This window comes from Colobus angolensis, unplaced genomic scaffold, assembly GCF_000951035.1.
Source record: "Colobus angolensis palliatus isolate OR3802 unplaced genomic scaffold, Cang.pa_1.0 Scaffold124, whole genome shotgun sequence".
Taxonomy (NCBI): Eukaryota; Metazoa; Chordata; class Mammalia; order Primates; family Cercopithecidae; genus Colobus; species Colobus angolensis.
The window spans coordinates 5,745,347-5,769,476 of NW_012113586.1; the positions used below are offsets into that span (position 1 = coordinate 5,745,347).

Genomic DNA, 24,130 nt, shown 5'->3' on the forward strand with positions numbered 1-24,130 from the left:
TATCTCTGCTCGCTGCAACCTCTACCTCCTGAGTTCAAGTGATTCTCAAGCTTCAGCCTCCAGAGTAGCTGGGATTGCAGGTGCCTGCCACCACGCCCAGCTAATTTTTATATTTTTAGTAGAGACAGGGTTTTACCATGTTGGCCAGGCTGGTCTCAAACTCCTGACCTCAAGTGATCCGCCTGCCTCGGCCTCCCAAAGTGCTGGGATTACAGCCATGATCCGGCATGCCTAGACTGTTTCAGTGTTAAAGTTGTAAAAGACAAAGACTAAAGAACTGTCATAGAAGGGAGACAAAGGAGACATAAAAACTAAATGCAGTGTGGGATCCTAGATTTGATCCTGGAGGAGAAAATGGACATTGGAGGAATAACTGGTGCAGCCCAAATTAATTTTGTATTTCAAGTCATGTTATGATGTCAAAGTTGATTTCCTAGTTTTGAAAATTATTCTATAGTTATGTAAGGTTAAAATAGGAGAAGCAGGTACAGGGTTTATGGAAACTTTCTGTACTATTTTTCTACCTCTTCTGTAAGTGTAAAAATCTTTAAAAAAAAAAAAAATCATCCCCCTGATTTCTAATGAGGATGGGTATAATTTCAAGTATTTGCCTATACAGGTTTTTTAAAAAATATGGACCTTCAAGTCTTTTCCCCATTTTCCTTTTCTTTCCTTTTGGCTTTTTCTTATTAATGTATTATATACTCATGATACCAATACATTTTTTATATATTGCAAATATATATTCTAGTCTGTTGACTTTTTTATGTTGACTCATGATGAGTGGAATTTTTAAAATATGGTCAAATTTTTTACTGAAAAGAGATTCAGAAGAGTTAGACTTTGTGAAGAATACCTTAACAAATTTATTTTGCTTTTGCCTTTTTTTTTTTTTTTTTACTTCATATACACACAAAAGGGAGACATAATTTAAATCTATGTCTAGGGTGGGCACGGGTGGCTCATTCCTGTAATCCCAGCACTTTGGAAGGCTGAGGCAGAAGGATTACTTGAGCCCAAGAGTTCAAGACCAGCCTGGGCATGGCAAAACCCCGTTTCTACAAAAAAAAATACAAAAATTAGCCAGGCATGGTGGTGCATGCCTGTAGTCCCAGCTACTCAGGTGGCTGAGGCAGGAGGATTGCTCGAGCCTAGGAGGTGGAGGCTGTAGTAAGCTGAGATCATGCCACTGCAATCCAGTCTGGACAACACAGTGAGACCCTGTCTCCAAAAAAAAAAAAAAAAAATAGTAAGTTTAAAATAGCCCTTTCAATAAATATAAAAATTCTAAGTAGTGGAAGTTTTATTTCATAATTGTATTAGTCTGTTCTCATGCTGCTAATAAGGACATACCCGTGACTGGTATAAAGAAAAGAGATTTAATTGACTTTCAGCTCCGCAAGGCTGGGGAGGCCTCAGGAAACTTAAAATCATTGCAGAAAGGAAAGCAAACACGTCCTTCTTCACATAGTGGCAAGAAGGAGAATGAGTGCTGAGAAAAGGGGGGAAAGCCCCTTATAAAACCATCAGATAGGCTGGGAGCGGTGGCTCATGCCTGTAATCTCAGCATTTTGGGAGGCCAAGGCAGGTGGATCACTTGAGGGCAGGAGTTCAAAACCAGCCTGATCAACATGGTGAAATCTCATCTCTAGTAAAAAAAATTCAAAATTAGCTGGGTGTGGTGGTGCACGTCTGTAATCCCAGCTATGTGGGAGGCTGAGGCAGAATTGCTTGAACCCAGGAGGTGGAAGTTGCAGGGAGCTGAGATCGTGCCATTGCACTCCAGCCTGGGCAACAAGAGCGGAACTCCGTCTCAAAAAAATAAATAAATACAAATAAAACCATCAGATATTGTGAGAACTCACTATCATGAGAACAGTGGCACAGGGGTAACTGCCCCCATGATTGAATTACCTCCCACTGGGTTCCTCCCACGACATGTGGAGATTATGGGACTACAATTCAAGATGAGATTTGGGTGAGAACACAGCCAAACCACATCATTCCACCTATGGCCCCTCCTGAATCTCATCCTCATGTATCAAAACATGATCATGCCTTTCCAACAGTCCTCCAAAGTCTTAGCTCATTCCAGCATTAACCCAAAAATCCAAGTCCAAAGTCTCATCTGAGACAAGGCAAGACCCTTCCACTTATGAGCCTGTAAAATCAAAAGCAAGTTATTTACTTGCTAGATACAATGGGGGTACAGGCATTGGGTAAATATACCCTTTCCAAATGGAAGAAATTGGCCAAAACAAAGGAGCAATAGCCCCCATGCAAGCCCAAAATCCATTACAGCAGTCATCAAACCTTAAAGTTCCAAAATGATTTCCTTTGTCTGACTTGATGTCTCACTTCCAGGTCACACTGATGCAAGAGGTGGGCTCCCACAGCCTTGGGCAGCTCCACCCCTGTGGTTTTACAGGGTACAGCCCCACTCCCAGCTGCTTTCACAGCTAGTGTTAAGTGTCTGCAGCTTATCCAGGCATATGGTGCAAGCTGTCAGTGAATCTACCATTCTGGGATCTGGAGGACAACGGCCCTCTTCTTGCAGCTCCACTAGGCAGTGTCCCAGTGGGGACTCTGTGTGGGGGCCCCACATTTCCCTTCTGCACTGCCCTAGCAGAGGTTCTCCATGAGGGCTCCACCCCTACAGCCAACTAATGCCTGGACATCAAGGCATTTCCATACATCCTCTGAAATCTAGGTGGAGGTCCCCAAACCTCAATCCTTGACTTCTGCACACTCACAGGCCCAACATCATGTGTTAGCTGCCAAGGCTTGGGGCTTGCACCCTCTGAAATAATGGCCTGAAATAACGTACCTTGGCCCCTTTTGGCCACAGAGGGAGTTGAAGTAGCTGGGACTTAGGACACCATGTCCCAAGGGTGAACATATCCCAAGGCTGCGCAGAGCAGGAGGGGCCTGGGCCAGGCTCAGGAAACGGTTTTTCCTTCCTTGGCCTCCAGGCCTGTGATGGGAGGGGCTACCATGAAGGTCTCTGACATGCCCTGGAGACATTTTTCCCACTATCCGGATGATTAGCATTTGTCTCCTCATTACTTATGCAAGTTTCTACAGCCAGCTTGAATTTCTCCCCAGAAAATGGGCTTTTCTTTTCTACTGCATCATCAGGCTGCAAATTTTCTAAACTTTTATGCTCTGCTTCCCTTTTAAATATAAGTTCCAATTCCAAACCATGTCTTTGTGAATGCATAAAACTAAATGCTTTTAAGAGCACCCAAGCCACCTCTTCAATGCTTTGCCACTTAGAAACCTCTTCCATTAAATACCCTAAATCGCTGGGTGCGGTGGCTCAAGCCTGTAATCCCAGCACTTTGGGAGGCCGAGACGGGCAGATCACGAGGTCAGGAGATCAAGACCATCCTGGTTAACACGGTGAAACCCCATCTCTACTAAAAACTACAAAAAACTAGCCGGGCGAGGTGGCAGCGCCTGTAGTCCCAGCTACCCGGGAGGCTGAGGCAGGAGAATGGCGTGAACCCCAGGAGGTGGAGCTCGCAGTGAGCTGAGATCCAGCCACAGCACTCTAGCCTGGGTGACAGAGCGAGACTCTGTCTCAAAAAATAAATAAATAAATAAATAAATAAATAAATAAATAAATACCCTAAATCATCTTTCTTAAGTTCAAAGTTCCACAGATCTCTAGTGCAGGGGCAATATGCTGCCAGTCTCTTTGCTAAAGCATAGCAAGAATCACCTTTATTCCAGTTCCCAACAAGTTCCTCATCTCCAACTGAGACCACTTCAGCCTGGACTTCATTGTCCATATTATTATCAGCATTTTAGTTCCAAACTTTCCCACATCTTCCTGTCTTCTAAGTCCCAAATTCTCTAGGAATTTCCATACCTTCCCACATTTTCCTTTCTTCTTCTGAGTCCTCCAAACTGTTCCAGCCCCTACCTGTTACCCAGTTCCAAAGTTGCTTTCACATTTTTGGGTATCCTTATAGCAGTGCCCCACTAACTCCTGATACCAATTTGTTGTATTAGTTCATTCTCATACTGCTATAAGGACACACCCAAGACTGGGTGATTTATAAAGAGGTTTAACTCACTCACCCAGCATGACTGGGAAGGCCTCAGGGAACTTAACGATCTTGGTGGAAGGGGAAGCAAACACATCCTTCTTCACATGGTGGCAGGAAGGAGAATGAGTGCTGAGCAAAGGGGGAAAAGCCCCTCATAAAACCATCAGATCTCATGGGAACTCTCTATCACAAAAAAAGAAGCATGAGGGTAACTGCCCCCATGATTCAATTACCTCCCACTGGATCCCTCCCATGACATGTGGGGATTGTGGGAACTACAATTCAAGATGAGATTTAGGAGAGGACACAGCCAAACCATATCAATAATGAAAATGGCTACAAATTTTCTTATTGGTAATCCATAAATGATGACCTGATCATACAATCACTACTGCCTTGGATTCAATAAAATAAGTGTAATTTACTCATTCCGTGAATATTGTTTAAGTATTTACTGCATATGTAAGTCACTGTGCCAAGTTTTGGGGACACAATGATGAACTAGAGAATTGAAGCTTATGCTGTAGTTCAGAGGGATGAGCAATAAACAAATGGAAACTGATAGTTTAGTGGGTACTTTTACTTTAGAAAAGGACTTTGTAAGGTGGTAACATTTGACGTAAAATCTGAATGATGAGAAAGTGCCCAAAGATTTGGGCTAGAACATTCCAAGAAGAGACAACAGTAAATTCATGGGCCTTGAAGGAGGAACAAACTTACAATATTGGAAGAACCAGTTAACCAGGGGTTAGAGAATCTGGTGGGGACTATATCATTCAGGGCCTTGAAGAGCACAGTAAAAGACTTTGGATTTATGTTAAATACAATTGGATTTCACTGGGATTAAGTTTAAGTTAAATTATAAATATTCTGTTGCTCTACCCTTCCCTCTATTAACTGACTCCCAGAGCTACAATGTTAGATGGTTACTTTCGGTGCAGCAGTTTAGCATGTCCACATAATTATCCCATTAAGTGCAATGTTAACATTTTAAAGGGAAGCATTATACAAAGCTTTTGCATTCTTATTTAAATTCTAATATCTGATTACATTAGTGGTATTATTATATTATTCTTATTTATATAATGTACTTTAACTGTTTAGAGGCTGGTTAAAGAATAAAAAGTTTTGGGTCATAGGCCTACAGAACCAGATCTTAATTATTTACATTACTTCTTATGGAAATAATTCTTCTTTACGAATGTTTTTGCTCTAGAAGTATTACCTCTGTTCTGAAACCTTGGATGTGGACCCCTTTACCATCCACTATTATAATTTTATCTTATTTATTTAATTAAATATTTTTTAAGACCGTGTCTCACTCTGTTGCCCAGGCTGAAGTGCAATAGCACGATTATGGCTCACTGTAGCCATGACCTCCCAGGCTTAAGCAATCTTCCCATCTCAGCTTCCTGAGTAGCTGGGACCACACATGCATCAACACGCCTGGCTAATTTTTAAATTTTTTGTAAAGATGGGGGTTCGCCACATTGCCCAGGCTGGTCTGGAACTCCTGAGCTCAAGTGATCCTCCCACCTTGGCTTCTAAAGTCTGGGATTACAGTTGTGAGCCACCATGCCCAGCCTATCATAATTTTATAAAAGAAGATCCTCTTTAGTTTTCCTAAACAGGGAGGACATGTCAGAATAAAAACAACTCTTAAAACCTGGAATAAATTTAGCCTTATTTAATTTTTTAAAACAGCTCTACATTGACCGAATTTTTCTCATTCGACAGAGAGATACAAAAATTTCACCCACCACTGCTCAAGAAAACCTTACAAACTGTAAGAAATGTTTACTTTTGATTTCTAAAGTAGACTTCAGAGATAATGTGCTTATTTATTATTGTAGATGGAAAAAAAGCACACAACCATTATCAATTTCATTGTCTAAGTCTTTCAGAGTAGAAAACTAAGTATGATGAATAACTAAAAATAATTTCTGAAATTTTTTTTCTGATGGTTCCTTAACAGACTATCTTCCCAAAATCCATGTCACCCTGTTGCATAGGAGATGGTTTTCTAGTGATTTAACAAGTTTCTGATTTAATTTAAAAAAATAAAAAGATAACCACAATTTTTCAGTTTTTGATTTGACTTCAAAATTCATCTGAAAAAAAATCATTATGTAGTGATCTAACAATGAAACCTACCTCTATTTATGGGTTTTACTTGTAGAAAAAGTAAATCATTTTCACTTGTGATTTACATCAAATTGCTCCACCTGTTACTTTCTTTAATGCATTAGAAGCTAAAATGTATATTTCTGGGTTTATACAGATTTGCATTTTGTGTTAAATGTAAATTGATATTAATTTTAGAACAAGGAGGAATTTAAAGGCAATTGTGATATATTCAGAATGACGATGATGAAATGATCATATAATTAAAGAAGGTTTTCAGAAGTTATGTGTAATGGTGGAAATCAAGGCTTTATCCTTTCTTATTAACAGTAATTGTATTGATAGAATTTAGTGAGTTTTTTTTTACATTTTCTTTTGCTGTGATATTTGAGAATGTATGCTAAAAGTAGAACTACCTAATTGCCTGTTTCACATGACCTTATATCTAGTGCAAGAGCCTGGTACAGTTTCTCTACAACATTTGATTAGAATACACAGACCAGCTGTATTGCAGGAAGGGGAGATCTTGATTTAAGAACTGAGTGAAGTAAACAAAACAGCTAGTTTGAAATATTTACATTCTGGGCCAGGCGTAGTGGCTCATGCCTGTAATCCCAGCGCTCTGGGAGGCCGAGGTGGGCAGATCACCTGAGGCAGAGCGTTGTAGACCAGCCAGACCAACATGGAGAAACTCCATCTCTACTAAAAATGCAAAATTAGGTCTGGTACGGTGGCTCACGCCTGTAATCCCAGCACTTTGGGAGGCTGAGGCGAGTGGATCACGAGGTTTGGAGTTCAAGACCAGCCTGACCAACATGGTGAAACCACGTCTCTACTAAAAATACAAAAATTAACTGGGTGTAGTGGTGTGCGCCTGTAATCCCAGCTACTTAGGAGGCTGAGGCAGGAGAATTGCTTGAACCCAGAAGGCGGAGGTTGCAGTGAGCCAAGACCATGCCATTGCACTCCAGCCTAGGCAACAAGAGTGAAACTCCATCTGAAAAAAAAAAAAAAGTTTACATTCTGTACTTTCCCAGAAATACATTTCAATTTCTAACAACTTATCATACTATTGTCCAGTGCTATTTATTCAACAAGCTTTTGAGAGTTGTCAAGACCAGGCACTGTCAGCAACCAGGGATGCAAAGATGAATGTCATAAGCTCTGTGCTGGAGTATTACTACCTAGTAAAAACTAATAATTACAATAGAGTGAGCTATGAAAGCATTGAAAACGAAGCAAATATTTGTGCTTAGGAAAGCGTGGTAAGGCATCAGAGAGAGCAAAGGGGCACTTTTGAGGTGTTATACATGGGACCGGACACCAGCAACAAAGGTGGAGAGGAATTTTTGAACAGAAATGGGACACGGCGTCCTCTTAGAATTCAAGAGGTTTGAATTGAAGATTATCTTTCCTTCATTGCACTTATTCCAGTGTGTACGTTTAGATTTATTTTTGTGATCATTAATGATGCTAGACTAAAAGTTCCTTGAGGACAAGACTATATCCAATTTTCTTTACAACTGTACACTTCCCAGTGATTACACATACAACATGTCAAATAAATGTGTTGTAAGCAAAAAGTGGGTAGGAGAGTTCTCAGGAGACTGGCTGCTCATTATTTATCCAATACTGTCAAGTGAGAGAGCCAGTGAATCTGTGAAAATAGAAGCATTGAATCTGGGAAAAGCATTCCTCTCACCAGAGGAGCATGCTGTACTGTCTGACAGGGGATAATCCATTGAACTTCCTGTGGTCATAATTACCCATTTTCCTCCTTCCCTCTTCCCCCATTGGATGAATCATCTCTTTGCTCTTATTTCAACCTTTTAATTACTGATTCACCCTCTTTGATTACCTGACACAACAGGAATATCTTTGGTAACTTGAAAGGTCAGTTGACTGAATTTGTTTCATTTTGTTTAGTGATTATGCAGCCTTGCTCACTCTTGTGCATCTGTTGCAATGTTGTTCGTGGAAAACAAAGGTCTCATTTAGATTTCCAAATTACCTTGCTAAAAAGCTGACTCTATACTAATAAAATTCGTCTAATGCAGTAGATGTAAGAAAGAATGCTTGCACTATGAGAAGAAACGAGAGTGAGGCCCTTCCGGATTTTTGCTGCGAAAAGATAAATCATTTTTTATGACTCCTGGATATGCCCTCAGAATTGTTCGCCTTCAAGGTTTATCCCATTATTGTGGGCTAAAACGTATTCAAACGCTCAAAGACTAGAGACGCCTAAAGCTACCCGCCACCCCTAGTGTCCAGGAGGAGTCAGTAAACACCCAGATTGCTTCCCGCAGCACACCCAAGAAGGAATGTAAGGGAATGCAGCCACCATGTTGGTTGTGGTTAAGTGCAGCAAACTGCTTGGCGTCACTCACCACTGCTGCGCAAGCGTATTGAGAGTACGCTTCACTCCGCCCCTTCTCGTGCACGCGCTCGGAGCCCGCGACTCTCGCGAGAGAAGCGAGATTTATTCCTACGTACCGGGCCGTGCTGCTTATGGCGGCGCTGGAGAGGGGGCGCTGAGCTGTTGGGGTGAGTACGACCTCAGGGTCCAACTAGGGGTAGCAAAAACCCAGGGGAAGGTCTGAGAATAAGACCAAGGCTAAGGGGAAAGCCTTCTGAGTCAAGGTGGGCACTCGTAGAGCTCTAGGTGGGGAAGAATGCACCCCAATTCCCTGCCCTGGGCTTTTTCATATGTCTCCCGTTCAACTGCCTGGGCCTCACGTCAGGTCGCAGAGCTGAAACCAGGAGTCGAAGCCAGCCGGTTGCGCGTTTTGGTAGTGGTGGTGGTGACTAAAGTGGGGGGAGGGAGCGAAAATGGAGGCTCCGACCGCAGCCAAGATGGAGGCAGAGGGTGCGGGGCTCTGGCGCGGAGGCTGCTGGGAGCTGTAGTCTGGCGGCTTCCCCATCTGCCGTTTGGCTGGGGAAATGGGAACTACATGTCCCGGCGGGCGGGGCGAGGGGGTGGTGGCGCGGTCCTTTGTGTGAGGTTGGAAGAGCCTGAGACCGAGAAGAGGGGCCTGGTTTGACTCTGGACCCTATAGTTTCCTGGCCGTTACCTGCTTGGGAATCTGACTACCAGTACCAGAGCGCAGTGCGGCAGTGGCGCCTTCTTTGTGTATAGACTGAGACCCCGCTCCATCTAGATATCTAGGGGTAGTGCTTAAAGACAGCTTTCCCCAGCCACATCTGGCACAGCAGCGTGGCGGAATTGACATCGTTACTCCAGTCACCTAGAGCAGGGTCTCAGCACCCAACCTTCCCCGCATTGTCTCCCCTTCGGCTTCTTGAGAAAGGGAACCAGTCCCTAATCTTTTAGGCGCGTGGCTCCCACCCCTCTATCTTGAGGAAAGGGCGTGCGCCTTCAAAGCTTAGTAGTGTCCTCCCTTCCACCTCCTCTAGCTCTCAGGGTGCCAGCGCCTGGCCCACATTGTGCAATGAACGGCCTGGCTTCGTCATTGTATGTAGAATTTTTTGAAGTTCCCCCGTGGGAGACAGCTTCAAATTTTTACCATGATGTTTTATCAATACGAAATCTCAGTGCCAAGGTTCTTTTGCTTTAAGGTTTTCCCTTAGAAACACCCAGATGGCGGCCGTCTTGTTTAACTCACAGGTGAAGCAGAGAACGCTCTCTGAAACAGGCTTCAATCTGCAAAGAAAATCTGAACGTTGTTAGGCAAGTTAATTTTCGTGTTTTGCACCTTAAATGAGTAAAAGAATGTGGCGCTCTTTAAACAGTTGGGAGGCAGGGCGGAGAGGGAGAATGCTCAAAGGCACTGTGGTAGTTAAATCTTTTTGAGAGGCTGAAATTTTCATCAGGCTGGTATGAACTGGCAGTTCTCAGCCACTGCTACTAACCTACTTTTTTAAAATGTAGGTTTCAAATTATAACCCACAAATATAAGCTACACTATACTAAAATACTGAGTAATTTTCATTTTGAGTAAAGGCAAACATTCTTGATACTACATTGAGGGGCACTGTAATACATACCTTGATTTTATTTTGGTATTGATATCCAATAATGTATATCCTTGGTGTGGGTAAGGAGGGGGTTTATATACTTGAATAGGCATATACCTGAGCCATAAAACCTGGATAAATATTCGGCTTTCTTTTTGTTTCGTTTTAGCCCTGGGACTAAAATAAAAGAGAAGCTAATAGTTTGGTTTTGCAGCTGTTCTGGATGTTTACCATCAAGATGAGTATTTATAGCAGCTGAGTTGAAAACTAAAGTATTTGAGGCACAGAAGATAGGTTTTCTTTTTTTGTGAGTAAGTTCTGACTTAAATGTGACCTTTAGCGAGTGTGGGTGAAAATCTGGTGAAGTCCTAGCAAATCAAAATTGAAAGTGTGAAAGCTGACGTGCAGTCCGGGTTTACCCCTACCCTTATTTTTCCCTCCCCCCGCGAAGACACATCGTGTAGGGCCATCGATTTTTGTTTTATACAAACGAAATGCTAAAATATCAAATTATGCTGGAGTATACATAACATTTAGTGTTCCAATGTTTTTGTACAGTTCAGTGGCACTAAGTCTGTTGTAGCTGTTATGAGAGCCATACTTTCGACAAGGTAGTGAAAACATGGAAATTTTGGACCGATGTTCTCTTGGACAGATTTTTGAGGAATTGCATTTCAGGACTGTATTAAAAATGAGATAAATATCTTGTTAACCACAAAGAATTGATGTACTTCTTAGCTTTGTCTTTGCAGAAAACAGAAGAGGAAGCACTTTGAGATCTATTTTGTAAGCTTTAATAGCTAGACTGTTTTAAGTGGTGAAACTACTATGGGTGAGAGTGACTTGCTGTTAAACCCTCTGCCCAGTCAGGATTTTAAAAATTCCTTTGTTTTGATATTAGAATGTTTTCCACTTGCATGTGTGGGTACGTAGTTAAAAACAACACAAAACTTTTTAATATTTTAATGTCCTTTTATGCTGAGGTAAAACTGTGTGACTGAAAATTATCAGTTTCCATATGTTGCACATGTAAGCTATCCGTTGATTTGCAGCTACAATCAGTACATTACCAGTTATTTGCATTTCTGTTTCTGCAATTTAGTAACAACAAGCTTCTGTGCTAGATACTGCCTACTTTTATTAGTGAAAATCTTTGCCCAAGACCCTTACATTTACTTCCTGTTGCTAATTTTAGTGCTTTTTTTTTTTTTAGTGCTTTTTTAGACCCCTGTGCAGTTGATACCTACTCTGTGGAACATAGTAGCTGCCAGTCACGTGTGGCTGTTGTGCACTTGAAGTGTGACTAGTTTGAATTGAAATGTGCTGTGATTGTATAATAACATTGGATTTCAAGGAATGTAAAATTGTCAATTTTTTACATTGATCCTGTGGAGAATAACATTTTGGATATAATTGGTTAACTAAGACATTTAATTAAAATTCCTGGCCGGGCGCGGTGGCTCAAGCCTGTAATCCCAGCACTTTGGGAGGCCGAGACGGGCGGTCACGAGATCAGGAGATCGAGACCATCCTGGCTAATACGGTGAAACCCCGTCTCTACTAAAAAAATACAAAAGAAAAAAACAAAACTAGCTGGGCGTGGTGGTGGGCGCCTGTAGTCCCGGCTACTCGGGAGGCTGAGGCAGGAGAATGGCGTAAACCCGGGAGGCGGAGCTAGCAGTGAGCTGAGATCGGGCCACTGCACTCCAGCCTGGGCGACAGAGTGAGACTCCGTCTCAAAAAAAAATAAAAAATAAAATAAAATTCCTTCTGTTTCTTTTGACTGTAATATGGTTACTAGAATTAAAATTACACGTGGTTTGCACCGTATTTCCGTTGGACACTGCTGGTCTGTGCTGTTTTCTGATGTGTCTAGAGTGTTTCTTCAGCATCTTCCCACACTGCCATTTGTCCTGCTTAAAAGTATTAGACTTACGGGTGTATGTATAAGCAGTTAAGTGATAGTTTTAAATATCTCAGTAGCTGTTTAGATAATTAATCCAGCACAGTTGTTACTACTAAACGGATACAAAAAGATAGTTGAGTCAGTTTGATTTTTTTTATTTTTTTACTCAACAGGTGACTTAGGTTGGTTAATTAGACTTTATCATTTACCTTAGATCCTAAAGTGAAAATGAATTAAGACCTATTAAGCACTTCAGTTGTAAACTGTGGTGCTCAATGAAATGTCAGGCAATAGAGAAACTTTTCAGTCCTATGCTATCAATTTGGGTCTTTGTTTTTCCCGCCTAAAAGAAGATACTGCCTGAAGAAAGTGGGTTACGTGGGCAGACTTTTGTAGACTGTCTTAGCCTTTTATTAACTTTTCCAAAAGTCAGTGCTGCACATACTTTCAAAATAATTTGTCAAAATAATAAACTAGGTAGTGTGATACATTTTAGATAGATTACTTACCACATAAATGTGTTAGTTTAACCTCTTGATTTAGTGCCTACTACGTCATGGCTTATGCTAGGCCTTTGAGGTAAAACAGCCAACTGAGGAAGACATGAAATAAAACAGGTGGTGGCCAGGTGCGGTGACTCGCACCTGTAATCCCAGCACTTTGGGAATCTGAGGCGGGTGGGTCACTTGAGGTCAGTTCGAGACCAGCCTGGCCAACATGGTGAAACCCTCTCTGCTAAAAGTACAAAAATTAGCCTAAAGATACAAAAATTAGCAAGCCAGGCGTGGTGGTACACGCCTGTAGTTCCAGCTACTCAGGAGGCTGAGGCAGGAGAATCGCTTGAACCCGAGAAGTGGAAATTGCAGTGATTAATACTATTTCCATGCTGAGCAAAGGGAAAAGGAGTCGATTACTTAGCACTCAGGGAGATTCTCAGATACACATTTAAATTGTTCACTGGAGTTTTTATTGGTACCCTATGGTGGGTTTGTGGGGGCGATATTTTTGAGTCAGCATCTCACTGTCTCCCAGGGAAGAGTGCAGTGGCACAGTCAGCTCACTGCAGCCTCAAACTCCTGAACTCAAGCGATCCTCTTGCTCAGCCTCCCGAGTAGCTGGGACTACAGGTGCGTGCCACCACACCCATTGAATATATTTTTTATTTCTAAAATTGTTTGTAGAGACAGCGTCTCACCATGTTGCCCAGGCTGGTCTCAAGCAGTCCTCCCACCTCGTCCTGCCACCAGTGCTGGGTATTACAAGCGAGAGCCACCGCCCTAGCCCAATACCCAGTGTTCCTGTGACTTAAGTTTCAAGCCTTTAGGGGGATGGAGGAGATGCACTTATGTTCCTAGGGTTAAGGCAAAAGAGTTGGTTAGTAGCACCAATTAATGTTAATTCGGGCATGAGTGGATAGCCATTTATATTAAAATGCCTGAGCAATACCTTGAAGTTCTTCAGTAAGTGTTAATTTAATTGAAAAACATTTATTTAACTGCAGAAGCTGTGAAGATGTTAATTCGGCCAGTAAATTATTCATGACTGTTGGTGGGTTCGTTTGAGCTTTAGTAGCTCCTAATAGACCTCATTAGTGCCTAAGAATGGCCCTGCATTACTCCAGAGTTTCGGTTCCAGAAATCTCTTTTTGTGTTACTGAATCTTGGAATTGACAGTTCTTAATGTAACAACAACCTAGACTGGGTTAGGTTAATCCAGTTCAAGTTTTTCAAGATAACTTGCTTTCTCCATCTTGAGTTATTTGGGTTCATTAATAGACCTAAAGTATTAAGATAAAACCAATATACACAGTCCATATTTTTTAAAGAAGAGATTATTTCTTGATCGGATAATTAAAACTTCATGCAATTAAAGGTGATATAACTGTTTACACTTGAATTGTGGTGTCCTTTTGCTTATTAAGGATTAACTACCTTTTTCCTTTGGTTTATGGTAGCACTGGATTAGGTGCTAAAGGAGGCTGTGATAAAGAAATTTGAGTTTACCTCTCAGAAATTTGAAATAGAATTGGAGGAACAAGATACATAAAAACAAGAAGTAAACAAAGTACAGAAATTGCTTGGTACCACTTGCTGCAAATTGCTTGATGCAGGCAGTGGATGTTACTGCCCCATTCTTTAGTAGGAATTAATGAATGAGTCTGCTAGAATGGTCAAGAAAGGCTTTTTTATCACCTTGAAGATCACAACAGTATTTTTTTGGTGGGAAGACCCATATAAGCAAAGGTGGCTAGAATTCAGGAATTTCTCAAGAGTTGTGTTTAAGGTTAGGCAAGGTAATGGACTTCTGGGAGAACTGGAACACAGTAGAGAGTAGGAATGGGAGGTAGAATGGAGACACTTGGAATAGTAGTTCTTAATTTTGGTTGGAGGTCAGAAACACTTGGGGCAGGTTTGTGGCTCGGGGATGGGGGGGGGGAGATAACAATGCCTGGCACCTAACCTAGTGTAGTTAAATTTAGAATCTTTGTATGGGACTCAGGCTTTGATTTTGTTTATTTTTGTTTGTTTATTTAAGGTTGCTGGGGGCAGTGGATAGCCCGGATTAAAACCTTCCCATCTAGAGTGGTAGAAAAATAACTGAAGATGTTTGATAGGAGAGATGAGAAGTGAAATTGGAGAGTTTTTGTTTCGTTTTTTGAGACAAGGTTCTGATCTGTTGCCCAGGCTGGAGTGCTGTGTCGCTGTCTTGGTCTCTGCAGCCTTGATTTCCCGGTCCTCAGTAGCTGAGACTCCAGGCGTATACCACCATGTCTGGCTAATTTTTTGTATATTTAGTAGAGATGGGGTTTCTCCACGTTGCCTAGGCTGGTCTCGAGCTCCTGGGCTCAAGCAGTCCTCCTGCCAAGGCCTCCCAAAGTGCTGGCATTACAGGCGTGAGCCAGCTCACCTGGCCAAAAAATGATAGTCTGGTGGGGTGGTATGTGACAGAAAATGGAAAGTGTGCACACTGGAAGTTGGCGGATATATTAGACACCTGAGCTAAAATACATCATTTAGTAGGACAAGAGATGAATACAAACAATATCGTGAGGGAAATACTAACACAACTTGCAACAAACGATATCGTGAGGGAAATACTAACACAACTTGTATGGCGATGGAGAGGGGAAGAATCGAGATAGTTAAAGAAGTGGCCCTACCTCAAACCAGTTATATTTCTCTGAGTGGGGGCTGGGCATAGGTTTGTTTTTTTTTTTTTTTTAAAGCTTTCCAAGTATTTGAGCACCATTACCCTCAGACATATATCTAGTCTGGGTAATAGCAGAATGATCTAAATAAAGTTGAAAGATCAGGCAAGTGTATGTAACATTTGCTATTTGAAGGAACAGTATAAAGTCATGGGATGTTAGATAATAGAAAATGGCCAGATCAGCTATTATTGAGTTTTTATTTTGCATGTGAGGAAAGTGAAACCTAGAGAGATTAAATAACTTGTTCATGGTGTTTACTAGTACCAGTGATTGAGATTACGCTCTTCTGGTCTGAGCTGTTTCATCAGCTCTGATCTCTCACCTGATAATCATTCTTCTGATGTTTTCAAATATATTATCCATTGCTCAGCATGTCCACCTTTTTCTTCTCCCTGTAGAAATAATTTTCGTTAATGCCATTTGGTTAACTTTGGAGTCAGTGCAAAATAGTTGTTTATTTTATACCTAATATAAAGCAGAAATGTGATTTTTACTGACAAATACATTTTATTTCTTTTCTATAGACATTTCTCATCTATTTACTGCAGCAGTGCAAATTAGATTTCTATTTGCTCACTAAGTCATCTCCTATAGGATTTCAAGACTTAATACCACTTTCATCAAAAACTAAGGCACTGTTTCCTGTTACATCAAGTTGAAATGCTTCATAATCTGGCTTCACTACACCTGTCACACTACATATCCTATTTCACTTCAGCCCAGTTCTCTGTTCTCCAGGCTAGCCTGTTGATTTTCCTCTGAAACAACAAGCCACACTGTTGCCACGGGCATTCATGTAGAAGACTTCATTGATGCCGGGCTTAGAAAATCATAGAATGCATGGTTGCTTCTCTCAAGACACTTAGAATTTAGTGGCATATTCTAGCTTGACTTACATGCTATTTCATGCCTAGAACACTCAGCTATTTGCCTGATTTTCCAGATTCAGTTCAAATTCCACTTATTTAAAAGCTTTCTCTATACTTAACCGTGTTGCTTGGATGCACATGCAGTTGTGGATAAACAATAAGTAATATTTCTAGATAGTCTGTGACATAATAGGTATCTAGATGCTAATTGAGCAAAATAATTTTTGGCGTTTTTGTCCTATACTCTGTTTTTTTTTCCCATGTATAAATCTTGTATTCTCAGCAAGATTGTCTATGCCCTCATGGCAGGGACTTCTTTTATGTTTTCCACAGAGCTAGATTATTATAAAATACTTGCACTAAATTAAATATTATGCCATGTAACTAGCTTATTTGGGGAAAGAGGTCAATAAAGACTATGGAATAATTTGAGGTCTTGGGTATGAGATACCAAAGGAGGTAGTTGTTAGTACTTGAGAGATTGTTCCAAATAACATCAAATGAGCATGCTTCCAGGTTTTCTGTATTACTTGGATGACCCATGATTCTAAGTTAATGAAATGAGTTTGTCCCTCTTCTCACCCACTGTCCCTGATTATTTTGTATATGTTATACTTAATGTCTTCATTTTTTACCTCTAGTATGAAGTGTAACAGAACAGACTTTACCACCTGAAACTGCTGCTTCAAGTTCAGATCAGGCAAGGAACAAACCTCGTAACAACTAACAAGACCAAAGAAGCGTACACTTAAGTTGAAGACACAACACTTGATCTGAAACAAGAAGTTTGTGCCTACTCAACAGCTTTGAAAGAGCACTTCCCAACGCTGCTAGTAGTCTTTGTTTTCTTCAGTGCTGTACTGTGAGATTGCCCGGTACAGCAGCAGTTGTATTCTTTATTAGCTTGGTAGATCATTTTCTCTTGCTTTTTTTTTTAATACTAGCAACTTTCATCCTTTGAAACGTGTGCTGAAAAGAAGAATCAGCAAATACTACTGAAAGTGCAATATTCGATTATCACTGCGAGGTAGGTTTGTAGTTTCCTATTAAGAATCAGTTCCATAATTCTGGATTTCCTGATTATTTGGTCAAATGTAAAATCTTTATTTGTTCTTTTCTAAAGGTATTCAGAAGACAGTTTTTCTATTCTCAACTAGTATGAAATATCAACACTATCTCTTGTTAGATAAGGACAGTGTTTGTGGTCAAAACAGATTTTTCACACTAGATTATATTAATACATGCTGATCTCTCGACTTACTGGTCTCTTAGAGAAGCTCTGTCTGTACTATTTAGAAGTTAGGATTTCAAATAAGAATGTGCATTGCAGTCTTTCCACGAGGGTCTGTGAAACTTTGGTGATATTTGTTACTGACATCTGTTTCTCTCTCTTCAATGTTAGCTTCTTGAGGGAAGAACCTTGGTTTATATCCATACCTACATTTACAGTGCATATTTGTGAATGAATGGTTGACATGCCTACTGTATTGTTAGGCATTGCTAGTGCTGAAATATAATGAGTGAATAAGATATTAGTGGACTTGCAATATAGGACGATTTGTTACACAGGATCACAGTTTAATATAGGCTACAAGATATTCATAAAATATTAAGAATATAACTGAAGCTGTTCCCTTGGAGGTAAGAAGGAGGGTAAAGAAAGCCTACAGAGAAAGGATATTTGAAGGTGAGTAGTACCTTGTTGAGAGGGAGAAGAGACATTGGTAGAGGTATAGAGGTAACAGAATTAGCAGATTCAGGGAGACCTGAAAGCACATGGTGTATATTAAGTTGTTCATTATGAACAAAGTAGAGAATACAATTTTGTGGGAAGAGTTATGAAGGGAAGTTTGCTGGAGGCTTGGCCCAATACATTTGTCTTTATTCTGTAGGAGAGCCATCAGATGTCTGTAAGCAAGGGCTTAATGGGTTTTTCCCCCAAAAGTAAGATAGCTTTATTGCTTCACATTTTAAAGTAATATTCAGAAGTGTACCTTTAAAAGACAAATGGTGACACTTTTGAGGGAAAGGCTGAGGATGGGAAAACCTGTCAAAAGCAGTGGATCGAGTATAAGGAAGATAAAAGCTAAGGTTTAGATAGAGAAAAAGGTAGATGCTGAATGTTCTGATGATAGAATTGAGGACTTGGAGACCAGGTGATTCTGAAGATAAATGTAGAGGGAATGACTTTATCAAATCCAGTTGTCCAAGCTAGAAACCATTGTTCATAGGAATAGGGAAGTTAGAGTAGTAACTTACTGATATTAAAATATATAGTGGAAATCTATTGTGGTCATTAGCAATCTGAAGTTGAAGGAAATATTCTAGTACAGAATATTAAACAGTGGTTAACTTTGAAGGTTGGCTTATGAAGAGCAATTTTCCTCTTTAATCTTTAGTTTCCAGATTTTCTAAAGTTAGTAGACATAAAGGAATTCAGAAAGAAGTCATCAGATGATAGGTAATAAAGGAAGAAGCACCAATGAAGAGAGCAAAGAAGTAGAAGTCAGGAAGAAGCACCAAAGATAATTTCAAGAAGTCAGTGGTAAACATTTTTTTAAATGCTACAGAGGTCAAATAAAATGAACAATGGAAATAAGTCGTGCAGTTACAAAAGCTTCACTGCTATTTCAAGAAGCACTTAGGACTTTATTTCCAATTTATTGAAGGATTATGTAATAGTGTTGATGACCTTACTGTGCACTAGAATATTCCTTAACAACTAAAAACTAGTAATATTAAATTATCTATGTCTCATAAACAGACACTGTTATTTAATTTTAAGGTAACTGTACCATCTAGTTTTTCTGTTTGTTTCTTCTTACCTTAGCTGATTTTTAAAGAATAATTTTAGAGTGTTAGACTAATTGTTATGGATTCTGTTGGATTAGCTAAGGAAGATTAACACAAATTGAAACCACAATTTTATGTTCTGAAGGATAAAAGATTAGATTTTTTTTTTCGTTTTTTTTTTTTGAGACGAGTCTTGCTCTGTTGCCCAGGCTGGATTACAGGCTGCATCACCACGCCTGGCTGATTTTTGTGTTTTTAGTAGAGACGGGGTTTCACCATGTTGGCCAGGCTGGTCTTGAACTCCTGACGTTGTGAGCCACCATGCCTGGCAAGATGAGATATTAAGGCTTTCATTTCATTGACATGATTTATAGAAATAGATTTAAAGAAATGCTTTTCGTTTAGCGTAATCTTTGTATTCTGAATATTTACTACATGAACATTTTAATATATAAATGTATCCATAGCTGTCTAAAAATTACATGTTTACATAGTTACAAAGAAACCACAATTGGGATGAACATTATTGGCAGTAAAACATGGCCGTGGTTGTACAGTTGTGAAATAGTTCAGTGAAAGGGGACACACAGCTAAGGAAACAGATTTGGTAATGCAATGGAACCCCCAGATTTTAAAGGGGGGTTTTGTAAAGTCAGTAAAAATAATACATAATTAGAAACAAATATATATGGAAGGGTAGAGTTAGCCATAAAATGGCAAGAAAGAATGAGGACTATAAAACATTTGTTTGACATGTGAAAATAGACCTGAATTGTTTGGTGAATGATTTGATCCAGGTAGTCTAAAGGTGACAGACAAGAGGAAAGCTAAACTAGAAAATTCCTGTCATGCTCCTAGTTTTTTTCTGCTGAATGCAACAATTTTCATACTCGAAACATAGCAAAGCAGAGAAAACCGAAGCCCCAGATGAGTGAGAAAATAACAGGATTACTTGGCAGTTGCTAAGGTGCTAGTTGCTAGGTGTGTGATAGTAGTCAAATAGAGACCTATGACAGGAACTGTCAGTGTCCTAATTTTTCAATCAGATGTGGGAACTGTTGAGCTTTTCATTTCTAGCAAAAACCCCAGAGCCAGTGAATAAAAAACTTGACAGAGTAGCTCATGATAGCATAATGGTCAATACAGAGAAATGTTGGATGGGTGACAATTAAAAGAGGTTAGTAAGAGACTGATTTTAGAGAAGTCTCCAGGTGTATGCTGCCAGATGCTATCCTTGCCCTGCTTTTTTCAGAGACCTAATAAGTAGTTATGTGAGTACCTGTGTGCTACATAAGCACTTATTTTAGGCTTTTTACATGAAGCAACTCATTTAACTATCTCAACAACTGTGTGAGACAAGTATTAAGATAGGAGGATGAATGATTAAAAGATACACTACACAGAATCTGATAATTTAAAATTAGTCACCAAATTGAAATACTAGATTAACCAACAGAAGGCATTTTAAAAGCATTAGATTATAGTTTTTTATTTAGGAAGAAATGATCCATTACAGAGGAACTGAAAGAAAACCTGATTTTGCTAATGTGATTTGTGAAGAAATGATGGGGATATTTTTTAGTTTTACAAAGTTATAAAACTTCAGTCTACAGAATCAAGGAGTGTAATCACTCAGTACCTTATATTGGTCGGGTACGTTAAGAATAGTCATGAAATGCGCTTTAATGAATAATTACTTAGAACCTATCCAGAAGACTACAATTAGTATGAAAAATGGTTGTGTTAAGAAAATTGAAAGAAACAGTGGAAGTCAAGGGGAGGTATGTTTGAGAATACAGGGTGGTTTTCTAAAGACCTTATGGTGAAATAGGCTACCTTTTCTAAATTAATTGTTTGACAATCAGTAGAAGCCAAGCAGACCAGATTAGTGGGGAAAAACAACTTAGATCTTGTAATAAATTACAAAGCATAGATTTCCACCCCCTCTCCCCAAAGGAACTTGGAAACCAGTTAGGTGCGCCCACTTTACTTTTGAGGAGAAAATCCCAGAGATGTTAGAAGTACTTGAGAGTCAGGGCTGAAAGCCAGTCTTTTGACTTTTATGTTCTTCAGGGAACTTTAGTTGATTTCTTGGGTTAGAAATGAAGTTTAAATTTGACCCGAGATTTGTTCCAATTTTGCTTTTATTAAAAGGAGGACTAATTTTGTCAATGACTTCTTTAGTTTTAAAAGTAAATATGTAGAAAAGGGTAGAAGGTCTAAACTTTATGAGGCTGGAGATATTTGTCTGTTGTGTTACCTACTATGAGTAGAACCTAAAATAGCGCTGATGCATTGTACGAACTCAATTGTGGTTGAATGAATAAGGCAGTGGTTAAGAATAGAGTCAGAACTGGATTCTCTTCCTACATTTGCCATTTTTAGCAGTGTGCCCTTAAGATGGCTAAGTGTTTTCTCATCTGTGAACATTAAAGTAGATTTTCTGGTCTTGAAATACATTTGAAATCATACTGTATAAATATCTGATGTCTCATTTCCTATTACAGAATAAGCATTTTCCACATATTCTTTCCAATGAGCACATAGCATTACATAAGTTGCAATGACGTCTTGAACCATGAAGTGTGTTAGACTTTAGATTATTTCCAGGAATTTGCTACAAAAATATATTTGTTAAAATACTTGTGCATAAAGCTTTTTTCACATTACAGATTTCCCCAGGAGAGCTTTTCTGCAATGCAGTTAAGAAAAGTATCTCCACATTTTGATACGTGTTGCTAAATTGCATTTCTAAAAGGTTGTACCAGTTTACTACCATAAAAGTGTATGTGTTGTTCTTAGCTCACTTTTTCATTATTTTAAAACCTTACATCTTTGCTAGTTTGGTATATGAAAGTATTAATTTACTTTATCTGAATTTTTTTATTGCAAAAATTCAAGGGTTTTTTTATGTTTAATGTTTTGAGCTTTTGTGTTTAAAGTTTAATGATTGATATTCAAGGATTATTTATTTGCTCACTTAATCGGTAATTAAACATAGCACCTGCTCTGTGCCAGGCACTGTTTATCTAAAATCTAGGGATTTAGCTTTGAATAGAAGATTCTGCCCTTCAAGAAGCTTATATTCTGGTAATTTAATTGTACTGATTTGCCTAGAATCTTCAATACTACTCTGGTGTATATACACTTTTCCCCCTAGGTTTGAGTATAAAAGCTTGTGCTTTTGCTATAATCAGATATCAGTCCCTTGTGATTTTTTTTTAAATTGATTTCAAATCTAGAAAGTTCCTCCCTTGCAAAGATTTTACAAATATACACATCCAGGGTGTGTGTGTGTGTTGTGTGTTTTGGGGTTTTTGTTTGTTTTGTTGTTTTTGTTTTGAGACAGAGTCTCACTCTGTCACCCAGGCTGGAGTGCAGTGTCAGGATCATGGCTTGACCTACCAGACTCAAGTGATCCTCCCACCCCAGCCTCCTGAGTAGCTGGGACTATAGGCCTCCGGCTAATTTTGGCTAATTCTTGTATTTTTTGTAGAGACAGCGTTTTGCCATGGGCCCAGGCTGGTCTCAAATTCCTGGGCTCAGGCAATCTGCCACCTCAGCCTCTCAAAGTGCTAGGATTACAAACATGAACCACTGAGCCTGGCTGGTTTTTAAATATTTTTTAAGACATTAAACTTGGTTCATTTGCATACATTTTTGTATGCTGTTAGGCAAGCAACTAAATTGTGGATTTTGTTTTCACCTGTTTGAAAAAGAAGCCAAGTAACATTTACCTACTGGGTCCTTCCTACCACCAGCTTTGTTAGTGTCTTTAATTTTTTATAAACAAGGATCTGTTAAATTATCTACTTCCATTTGTCTTCTACTTTTATGTCTTGTTTTTGTGATAACTTCCATTTTGCTTGTTTTTTGGTGGTGCTGATTAAGAAATATTTGCAATGCCATAAAAATATAGTTTAGCCAAATTATTAGGAATTCTTTGAAAAGTATTAACGTGTCACATGTCTTATCTAAAGTTGTTTGAGTGGTGCGTTTCCCATTGGAAAAATAAAGGCATCCTCCAAATGGATAAAGGCTAGGGAAAGAGAGCTCTAGTCAGCAAAGATTCTGGGAGAAGGGGACAGCTTTTTCAACTGTTTTGTTATGCGTCTAAGGATGAGACGAGACCCGAACAGTAGAGCCCAGATTCCAGCATTCTTGTTGGGGAGCAATTTAGAGTCTTAAAAGAAAATGTTAGCTTTGATACTTTCTGATTCTGGTTCAGTCTCCCTTTGGGTGAGAAAAAGAGGATTTCTATCTCCTACGTGCAGAGATGTGTGGCAGGACTGGAGACTTGAGAATGGATTTTTTGCAGCTTTCAGGCATATATATATTTCAGATAATATCATTGTGTTCTTGTTTAATAGTAATCAGAACTATAGTCCAAACATGAGGCCAGGTGCAGTGGCTCAGGCCTGTAAGCCCATCACTTTGGGAGGCCCGGGGCACCAGCGAAGGGGGCAGATCTCTTGAGGTCAGGAGTCTGAGAACAACCTGGCCAACATGGTGAAAACCCATCTCTACTAAAAATACAAAAATGGCTGGGTTTGGTGGCACACGCCTGTAGTCCCAGCTACTTGGGAGGCTGAGGCAGGGGGATCACTTGAACCCAGGAGGTAGAGGTTGCAGTGAGCCAAGATCACACCACTGCACTCCAGGCTGGGCGACAGGGCGAGGCTCCATCTCAAAAATAAATTAATTAATTAATTCAGCCTGGGCGACAGAGCAAGACTGTGTCTTCAAAAATAAATAATTAAATAAACAAACATGAAAGAAGCACAGCTTGAAAGTCCCTCAGTGATCTAGAATAATGATTCTCAAGGTAATTTTATACTGCTTGTCAGTTAAAAACATATATTGTTGATATGTGTATATATTTATAAATTGTGTGTTTACAATTTTGTGTCTGCATTGTAAAACATAGTGGTGCAAATAAATAGGAAAAATGTGAAGTGAGGGATATTATATAAAAAGTTTACTTGTGCAGAAATGTTCTGTTCTTGCTAGAAATACTATGTTCTGGATTGCTGGTTTTTGAGTGTTTAATTTTAAAAAGCTTTATAATACCATGAATTAGTATCAAGGAAATCAACATTTAGTGCGTTGTATTGCAACTAATATAAATACATATCATAGTCTTGATCTTAACTTTTTGGCATACTTGTCATATCTCGTTAGATGGTTTCTTAATGTG

General features: G+C 39.6%; 1 protein-coding gene across 7 annotated transcripts in view; it reads left to right on the forward strand.

Annotated features, from left to right (window-relative positions):
• The first annotated feature begins 8,592 nt into the window (after positions 1-8,592).
• Positions 8,593-24,130, forward strand: part of CSDE1 (cold shock domain containing E1, RNA-binding) — a 41,358-nt gene continuing 25,820 nt past the window's right edge. For 2 of the 7 annotated variants that reach the window (XM_011933108.1, XM_011933110.1), the window contains exons 1-2: positions 8,593-8,723; positions 16,782-17,167. The gene's annotated coding sequence lies outside the window, so the exon portion shown is untranslated. Of the gene's footprint in view, positions 8,724-16,781; positions 17,168-21,605; positions 21,692-24,130 lie in introns of all 7 variants that reach the window. The other 5 variants (XM_011933105.1, XM_011933107.1, XM_011933109.1 and 2 more) reach the window with 3 other exon arrangements.